This window comes from Pleurodeles waltl, chromosome 5 (genome assembly GCF_031143425.1).
Source record: "Pleurodeles waltl isolate 20211129_DDA chromosome 5, aPleWal1.hap1.20221129, whole genome shotgun sequence".
In the NCBI taxonomy this organism is placed as follows: Eukaryota; Metazoa; Chordata; class Amphibia; order Caudata; family Salamandridae; genus Pleurodeles; species Pleurodeles waltl.
The window spans coordinates 220,095,843-220,104,461 of NC_090444.1; positions in this window are offsets into that span (position 1 = coordinate 220,095,843).

The window sequence follows — 8,619 nt, forward strand, 5'->3', positions numbered from 1 at the left end:
CTACAGCCTGAACCACAAGACTCTCAAGTGTGGGGTATAGGAAGAGGAAAGATGAATTCCCCAGAGCTTGTCTCTGCTGTCTGGCGGGCAAAATTCTTGTTTCGCCCAGATGCCCATAAGGGTGCCCATTAGTGCCTTGTTAAAGGGGACGACAGCTCGGATAACGTCTGTCCTAGCTGCCCGACTTCAGTGAGTATGTTCACTTTCACTTGCATGGAGGGTAGCTGTAAATCAAAGACTTTCGCAGCCCTCATAATAACCATGGCAAGGGATGATGATTTCACTGTAGAGTGGCCAGGTGGAGAATGAAGGGCAGAATCAGCAGATATGTCCAGGCTACTGCCGTACTTGAAGTCCAAAAATAAGCTCTCTTCATCATATATTTGGCACTTATCATCCCCATCATTATGGTGTAATTGGTGTTTGGGGTGGCAGCATATTAGAATCAGAAACAAGCTCTAATTGATATTGTGGTGGTTGTGTTTTTTGAATGAGGTTGCAGTGAATTAATTCCCAAGTGTGAAAAGACTATTGGTTCTTCCTCCGGCATCAGTGACGTTGCTGCCGGTGTTGACACGCACTCTGAAAAGACAACGCCCATGGTTTTCAGAGCAGACGCAGGGACAAAGTTGAAAGACACAGTGTTCAGGGCGGATCACGGGTGGTAACCCAACTGGTGTCCTTCTCGGATTGCCAGAGGGATCCAGAAGGATACCAAAGAGGTGCGTGTGGCTTCTTTCAAGGCCTGTATCTGGCTCGTCATTGCCGATGGGCCCAGGAACTTGGGGGCAGCAATCAGGACCAGGCTAGGGATTTGTTCCGAGGATGGAGGAGCAAGACAGAGAGGTACCTTGAGATTTGCTTGACTTCTCTTGATGAGCGTGGCGGGCAGACATGGTGCCACTTTGGACTTCATATATTTTTTCTTTGATTTGGACTTGCCTGACGATTTGGAGTGAGACAACAACCTCTATCTGGAACGGCCTCTAGAACATGTCTGTCTTCAAGCATTCCTGTGATGCTTACAGAGTTTGGCCTCGCAGTCCCTGATAGCTTTCGGATTCATCCAAGCACATCTGTCACATGATGCTGAGTCATATGAGGAACCCAGACATCACAGACCTCATAAGAGTCCATCACTGACAAATCTGAGGCAATCCTTACATGGTTTAAAGAAGCCTGTTAATTTGGGAGGAGATGTAATTGCACACTGGCAAAAAATATTTTCTGAAGTGTTCTGTAAGGTCACAAAAAAGAGGTAGCAAGTGTACTGACTTGCATGATTTAAATGGAAACTTTCTAGCTCCTGAGGACTCTGTACCAGTGTGACATAATCGATAGAATAGAACATCATCAAAGCTTGGTTTAGAATGTTGGAGTTCACACGTGCACGCAGAGGAATAAAGATGTGTGATTTACAGCTCCCTGTGGGGGAACCAAGATGGGGAAGATGCTACAACTGAGGAAGAGATAGGGGATAAATAACTTGAAGAAGAAAGTGCTCTCCTGGAGAGTTTGCCTTGGTTCAAGCAAACTGCTTGCGTGTGCCACATGTGCCGTTGTCGAAGTGCTGAGTCGACAGTTGGCATATGTGGAGTTAAAGCGCAACTTCAGCATGTCAAAGGAAGAGAGCCTCACGGAAAAGTCTAGCCATTGTTGGTCATGCAACTATGACCAAGATCCTACAAAAAAGTACTGCACTGACACATAAAATAAAGCTATACAATATACGGAACACTGAAGGCAGAATTAACCAGGTTTACAAAGTGCAGTTAAAGACAAATATCAGAAACCAAATAGTGCTGCGAGGCAGAGATGAACCAGGTGTAAAACAATACAAATTAAAGTGTAAAAAGAAGAAAACAGACAACTTACCAAGCCCTCTAAAGAGAGTCATTGTGGCACTGCAGTCACAAAAGTGGCTCACGGGTGCTCTGGGTTGTACTCACTGAGCTGTCCATACCCAAAGCGGTTGCTCATTAAGCTGCCAAGTGGGGCTCAGTACAACTTCATAGGTCTTTCAAGAGCAGAGGTAGAAGGTAACAGTACGATTTGTGAATTTTGAAGATGGCAACTAAGAAAGAAGATGCTATTCCCATTGACATCAAAGACGATCCTGAAACTCACATGCCAAAAGACTTTAAACAGGATTTGTACAAACAAACATTCCATAGCGTCAGGGAGTGTGCTTTTCTCACTGGCAGTAAATTCCACACTGGTCACAAAGCTGCCGCTTTCCTAAAACCATTTCCACTGTTCAAGACTGCCAAAAAGCAAAATATTGGCAATAGATGGAATATATGGATAGAGACATTTCAGGATTTCATTGATGCAGTTGAAGACTAACAAAAGGAAGATTATCAAATATCTCAAAAATCTTGCTGATGATAGTGTGAAAGAAGCCATAAAGAAAATGCTAAGAACTGATGAAGTCACATACCACCAAATTAAGAATGTGTTGAATGCCAAGTTTAACCTAGTACCAAATGTTGACTATGAATGATATGTTTTTAGTCCAAACATCAAACAGTTGTTGAAACAATCGATGAATGTGTAAATACTCGACACACTCATCAAGCATTGTAAGTTCAATTAATTTAATAATGAAGAAGCCACGCGGTTTAGAGTGATTAATGGATGCGGATCCCCGCATATAAAAAACAAAGGGCCCGCTGGATAAGACCTCTCTGTAACTCTATGGGAATTAGGGGTCGCCATTCGGCTCTCAGGATTTGTAGTACTAGTACCCATGGGCAGGTGGTGTGTGCTATGGCAAAGTTTTTAGCAGCTATATGGGATATTAGAGCAAGTTTTTTATATTGACACATTTACTTATGGATGAAGACTGTGGTGGTCATTACAACATTGGCGGTAAAAGCCGTTTACCGCCATGCAGAAGACCGCCAACATACCGCCGCGGCTGTGGAATTCCGCCACAGCTATTATGACCCACATCTCGAAATCCGACAAAATTCAGACACACACACAAATCCGCCACACCAAAGGTCAGTGATAAAGTGGCAAAAACAAAACCTCCACCATCACGCCAACAGAAATACGCCCACACTATCACGACACACGAATCCACGCGGCGGTCTTTCAACCGCGGTATTCTATTGGCGGTACACACCGCCGCGCTCAAACTACACACACTTCTACAAAACTCCGCCACATTGGAGAATTCCAAATACACACACCTGATACACATACACACACCACTCCCACACACCCATTACTATATAAAACACACACCCACATCACCCACAAACCCCTACGACCAATATTACAGAGAGAAGGCCAGAGAGAGACACGACCATCCACAAACTAGCATTCACAGGCACTCAACACCATCACCCACACAACTTCCACGCACAAAACACCACACACCACTACATATCACCACACTTATCACCACACACACCACCCCACACATCACCTACACCACCCCATGGCACAGCAAAGACACCCCAGGTTCTCGGAGGAGGAGCTAAGGGTCATAGTGAAGGAAATCGTCCGGGTAGAGCCACAGCTATTTGGAGCACAGGTGCAGCACACCTCAATTGCAAGGAAGATGGAGCTATGGTGAAGAATAGTCGACAGGGTCAACGCAGTGGGACAACACCCAAGAAATCGGGACGACATCAGGAAGAGGTGGAATGACCTACGTGGGAAGGTGCGTTCCATGGTCTCCAGACACCACCTGGCGGTTCAGCGGACTGGCGGCGGACCCCCACCTCCTCACCCACAACTAACAACATGGGAGGAGCAGGTCTTGGCGATTCTGCATCCTGAGGGCCTCGCAGGAGTTGGTGGAGGAATGGACTCTGGTAAGTCAAACCTTTAACTACCATATCCCCCACCCTACCTGCATGCTATCACATACCCCCACCCTCGCCCCCTACCCTATCACTCCAACTCCTCACAAATGTACTAATATCACAAACCACACATCCCAACACCAAGCCCTGCATACAACACCAACGCATGGACACCCATCACTAAAGCATGCCCACTGCACATACCCATACACCCCCCTAAACCAGCATCACACAAGTCCCCACATAGGAATGCAAGCACTGGGGTACACGATCACACACCCATTGCCCACCATGACACACACAGATGCAATAATTATGCTTTTCCACCCCTGCAGGACCACTACCCAACGTCACCAGACAGGAGGGTCCAGACATCTCCACCCCACCCACAGAAGAGGCCCACAGTGATGACAGCAGCTCTGTCCAACTGGATCCAGATGACCAGCCCGGCCCATCGTGGGCCTCGGGACAGTCGGTTCCCCTCACACAGGCACAGGCCACCACAGACCTTCCACCCTCTGGTAACACCAGCACAGCACCCACCCAGCAGGCCCATAACTCCGTCCCCAGGACACGTCAATCAGCTGTGTGTCCACTACTACAGGGAACCCAGGATAAACCACCACCCCAACAACAACAACAGGGACCTGGGGGCAGTGGGCACACGGTCCAGGGGACGGAGACCCAGGAACACAGGGGAACTGGGAGGGCTGCTGTGCGACAAGGGGCGGACAGCCCAAGGGAACCCACTCTCCACGAGGCCCTCTCCTCCATCATGGGAGCATACCACCACTCCCAAGAGACGATGGCAATGGTCCTGGCCAAGTTTCAGGAGACCCAGCGCATGCAGGAGGAACAGTATTTGGGGTTCAGGGAGGAACTCAGAACCATCAGCTCCGCCCTGGGCACCATCATAGGGCTGCTGAAGGAAATACTCAACACCAGGAGGGACACTGTGGCACTCCAAGGGGCCCCTGACACTAGCATGGACGATGAACTGCCCACCACCTCTGCCGGCGCTAGTGGACAGGAGGCACCACCACAGGACCACCACACCAGCACCCCACCCCCTGCAGAGGGAGAACCACCCCGCAAGCGGTCCCTGAGATCCAGGAACAAGACAGAGCATGATGCCAAGACCCCCGCCAAGAAATGAGACCACCCTGAATGTCAACCCACTGTCCCACTTTGTCACCCTGTCCATATTGGAACTGCCCCAGCTCCACTTCCTGTGCCCATATGGGCAATGCACCTATGAGACAAATAGACTGGACTCTGCCATGGACACTCCTCCGCCATCACCTCTCACCATTTAACTTCCCCCTCCAATATTTTGTATGTCAATAAACACACCTAAAGCACCAAAAGATCTGGAGTCTGTCTGTGATTTTGAAATAGTGTATTTGCAATTACAGTGACAACATTTCCAGGAAAGAGTAATGTCAACATCCCTATGTCACACAGCTCTAGTCCATGAGGAATCTAAGCAGATGACACACGTTGGAACCCACACCTGTGAAACCGTAAGGGAAAGTGACAACTCAGTGACCATACACTGGGTGAAATCGACAGCCAGGATAGAGGTAGAAGTGTAAAAATACTTGTAGTAGGCAGGAATGTATTCTCACCTGTGTTTCACTGGAAATATTGCTGGATGACTGAGTCCCTGTTGTCAATGTCTTCTTCCTCTGCTTCCTCCTCATCACTGTCCGCAGGCTCCACAGCTGCCACAACACAGCCATCTGGACCATTCTCCTGCAGAAAAGGCACCTGTCATCGCAAAGCCAAATTATGAAGCATACAGCAGGCCACGATGATCTGACACACCTTCTTTGGTGAGTAGAATAGGGATCCACCTGTCATATGGAGGCACCTAAACCTGGCCTTCAGGAGGCCGAAGGTGCGTTTGATCACCCTCCTAGTCCGCTCATGGGCCTCATTGTAACGTTCCTCTGCCCTGGTCCTGGGATTCCTCACTGGGGTCAGTAGCCATGACAGGTTGGGGTAACCAGTGTCCCCTAATAGCCACACCCAGTGCCTCTGTAGTTGACCCATCACATAAGGGATGCTGCTATTCCGCATGATGTAGGCGTCATGCACTGAGCCAGGGAACATGGCATTCACATGGGAGATGTACTGGCCTGCCAAACATACCATCTGTACATTCATGGAATGATAACTCTTCCGGTTCCTGTACACCTGTTCACTCCTGTGGGGGGGGGGGGAGGACCAAAGCCACATGGGTCCCATCAATGGCACCTATGATGTTGGGGATATGTCCAATGGCATAGAAGTCACCTTTCACTGTAGGCAAGTCCTCCACCTGAGGGAAAACGATGTAGCTCCGCATGTGTTTCAGCAGGGCAGACAACATTCTGGACAACACGTTGGAAAACATCGGCTGGGACATCCCTGATGCCATGGCCACAGTTGTTTGAAATGACCCACTTGCAAGGAAATGGAGCACTGATAGCACCTGCATTTGAGGGGGATTCCAGTGGGATGGCGGATTGCTGACATCAGGTCTGGCTCCAACTGGGTACACAGTTCCTGGATTGTGGCACCGTCAAACCTGTAGGTGATTATCAAATGTCTTTCCTCCATTGTCGACAGGTCCACCATCGGTAGGTACACCGGAGGATTCCGCCATCTCCTCACATGTCCCAGCGGACGGTGCCTATGAAGGACAACAGCGAACACAGAGTCAAACAACTCAGAGGTATGTACCCACAGTCTACACAGAACACCAATCATACACAAAATCTGGCCTGTATGTGTTTTGAGAGTAGGCCTAGGTATGTGTGACGCAGTTGGTAATTAGGCCATGTGGGCCCCTGGGCCCCAGAAATGGCGGCTGCCTGACCTCTAAAGCGGGACAATGGGATGTGAGGTAACTGCGGTGGCGTTGTACACCGTCGCAGTAGGTGGTCGAAGACCACGGCGCAATGCTGCATTGGTTAACATTGGACCCTATGGGTCCCAGGAGCCAATGACGATGTACGCCGGTGGTGATGGTTCGCACCACCACGGGTGTGACCGCCACGGACGTGACCGCCATTTTCTAACTGTTTAATCACTCGATACCTGATCTTCGACAGGAGAGGACCTACACTGCAAGTGCTGCTGTGACCTCGGTCTGGAAGAGACAATGGCTCGTGCGTCTGGGGAAAGGGCCCCTGCCTTCACTGCAGAGGAGTTGGAGAAGCTCGTCGACGGGGTCCTCCCCCAGTACACGCTCCTCTACGGTCCTCCAGACCAACAGGTAAGTACACAGGGAGCATGTTGTATGGGCTATGCCTGTGTGGAGAGGGCTGGTTGTAAGAAGGAAGGGGGCAGAGTTCTGCATGCATGAAAGACGGTGAATGTATGTGCCACATGGCAAGGGTAGGGATGTGGGCCACTCACTTTGACGGTGCAGTTGTTAATTACTTCTCTTCTTCCCCTGTACATTTCATGTAGGTCAGCGCCCACCAGAAGAAGGATAGTTGGCGTGCCATCGCCAAGGACGTCCGGACCCTGGGGGTCCACCACAGACGGAGCACCCATGCCGGAAGAGATGGGAGGACATTCGCCGCTGGAGCAAGAAGACGGCAGAGGCTCAGCTGGGGATGGCCTCCCAACGTGGGAGGGGTGCCGGTCGAACCATGACCCCCCTGATGTTCCGGATCCTGGCAATGGCCTACCCTGAGTTGGATGGGCGCTTGAGGGCATCACAGCAGACACAAGGGGGTGAGTACACTATCATTCAGCTGACTTTGCGTGCAGTGAAGGTGTCTGGGTGGGGGAGGAGGGCTGTGGGTTTCCCTAGGCCAGGGCGAGTTCCGTAGGCTAGGCCCATTCGTAAGGCATGGCCCTGTGGCCCCCCACACCACTTCTGTAGAGTGCCAAGTACAGCTATTCATGCCCCTGTGTCATCTATGCGTGCAGATGTCGTCCATAGCCTTGTAGGCCCTTTCCCAGGAATTGCACTGTAGAGCCCAACAGCGCGACGTAGTGCAGGTGGCTGCTGTGTCTGTATTGTCCGCCAACAGTAGCGGTAAGCCATGCACTCAACCTGTCTTTCTTCTGTTCCCCCCTCCCCCTTTTTTGCGGTCTCCCTGTTCTTGTGTGCATTAGCATCATCAGGCGGAGGTACAGTGGTACCGGAGCACGAGGGAGCTGCGTCCCACATGGGCATGGAGGCCCACACTACGAACTCTGAATACACCAGTAGGACGGAGGGCGAGGGGAGCACCACAGCGGTCACAGGATCTGCAACCAGCGACACGGACTCGTCCTCCGATGGGAGCTCCCTTGTGGTGGCAGCAACATGTGTGCCCCCCACTTCAACAGGTACAGCCGCCACCCCCCCTACCAGCACCGCCCTCCCAGCAGCCCCTCAGCCTTCGCCCCGTGCCCGCTCACCCAGGAGGGTGGGCATCACCTTCGTCCCAGGCACCTCAGCCCCTGCCCCTGTCACCTCTGCTGCCCTCAGTGAGGAGGCCATTGACCTCCTCAGGTCACTCACTGTTGGGCAGTCTACCATTTTGAATGCCATCCAGGGTGTAGAAAGGGAGTTACAACACACAAATGCATTCCTGGAGGGCTTTCATTCTGGTCAGGCTGCCCTTCATCGAACCCTTCAAACTCTGGCCTCAGCACTGATGGCAGCCATTGTCCCTGTGTCTAGCCTCCCCCCTCCAACTTCCTCCACCCAAACCCAATCCCCTGTACCTCTGCCTATCCCAAGCACACCATCAGACCAGCCTGCACACACCTCACCACACAAGGGAAGCTCAGGCAAACATAAGCATCACACATC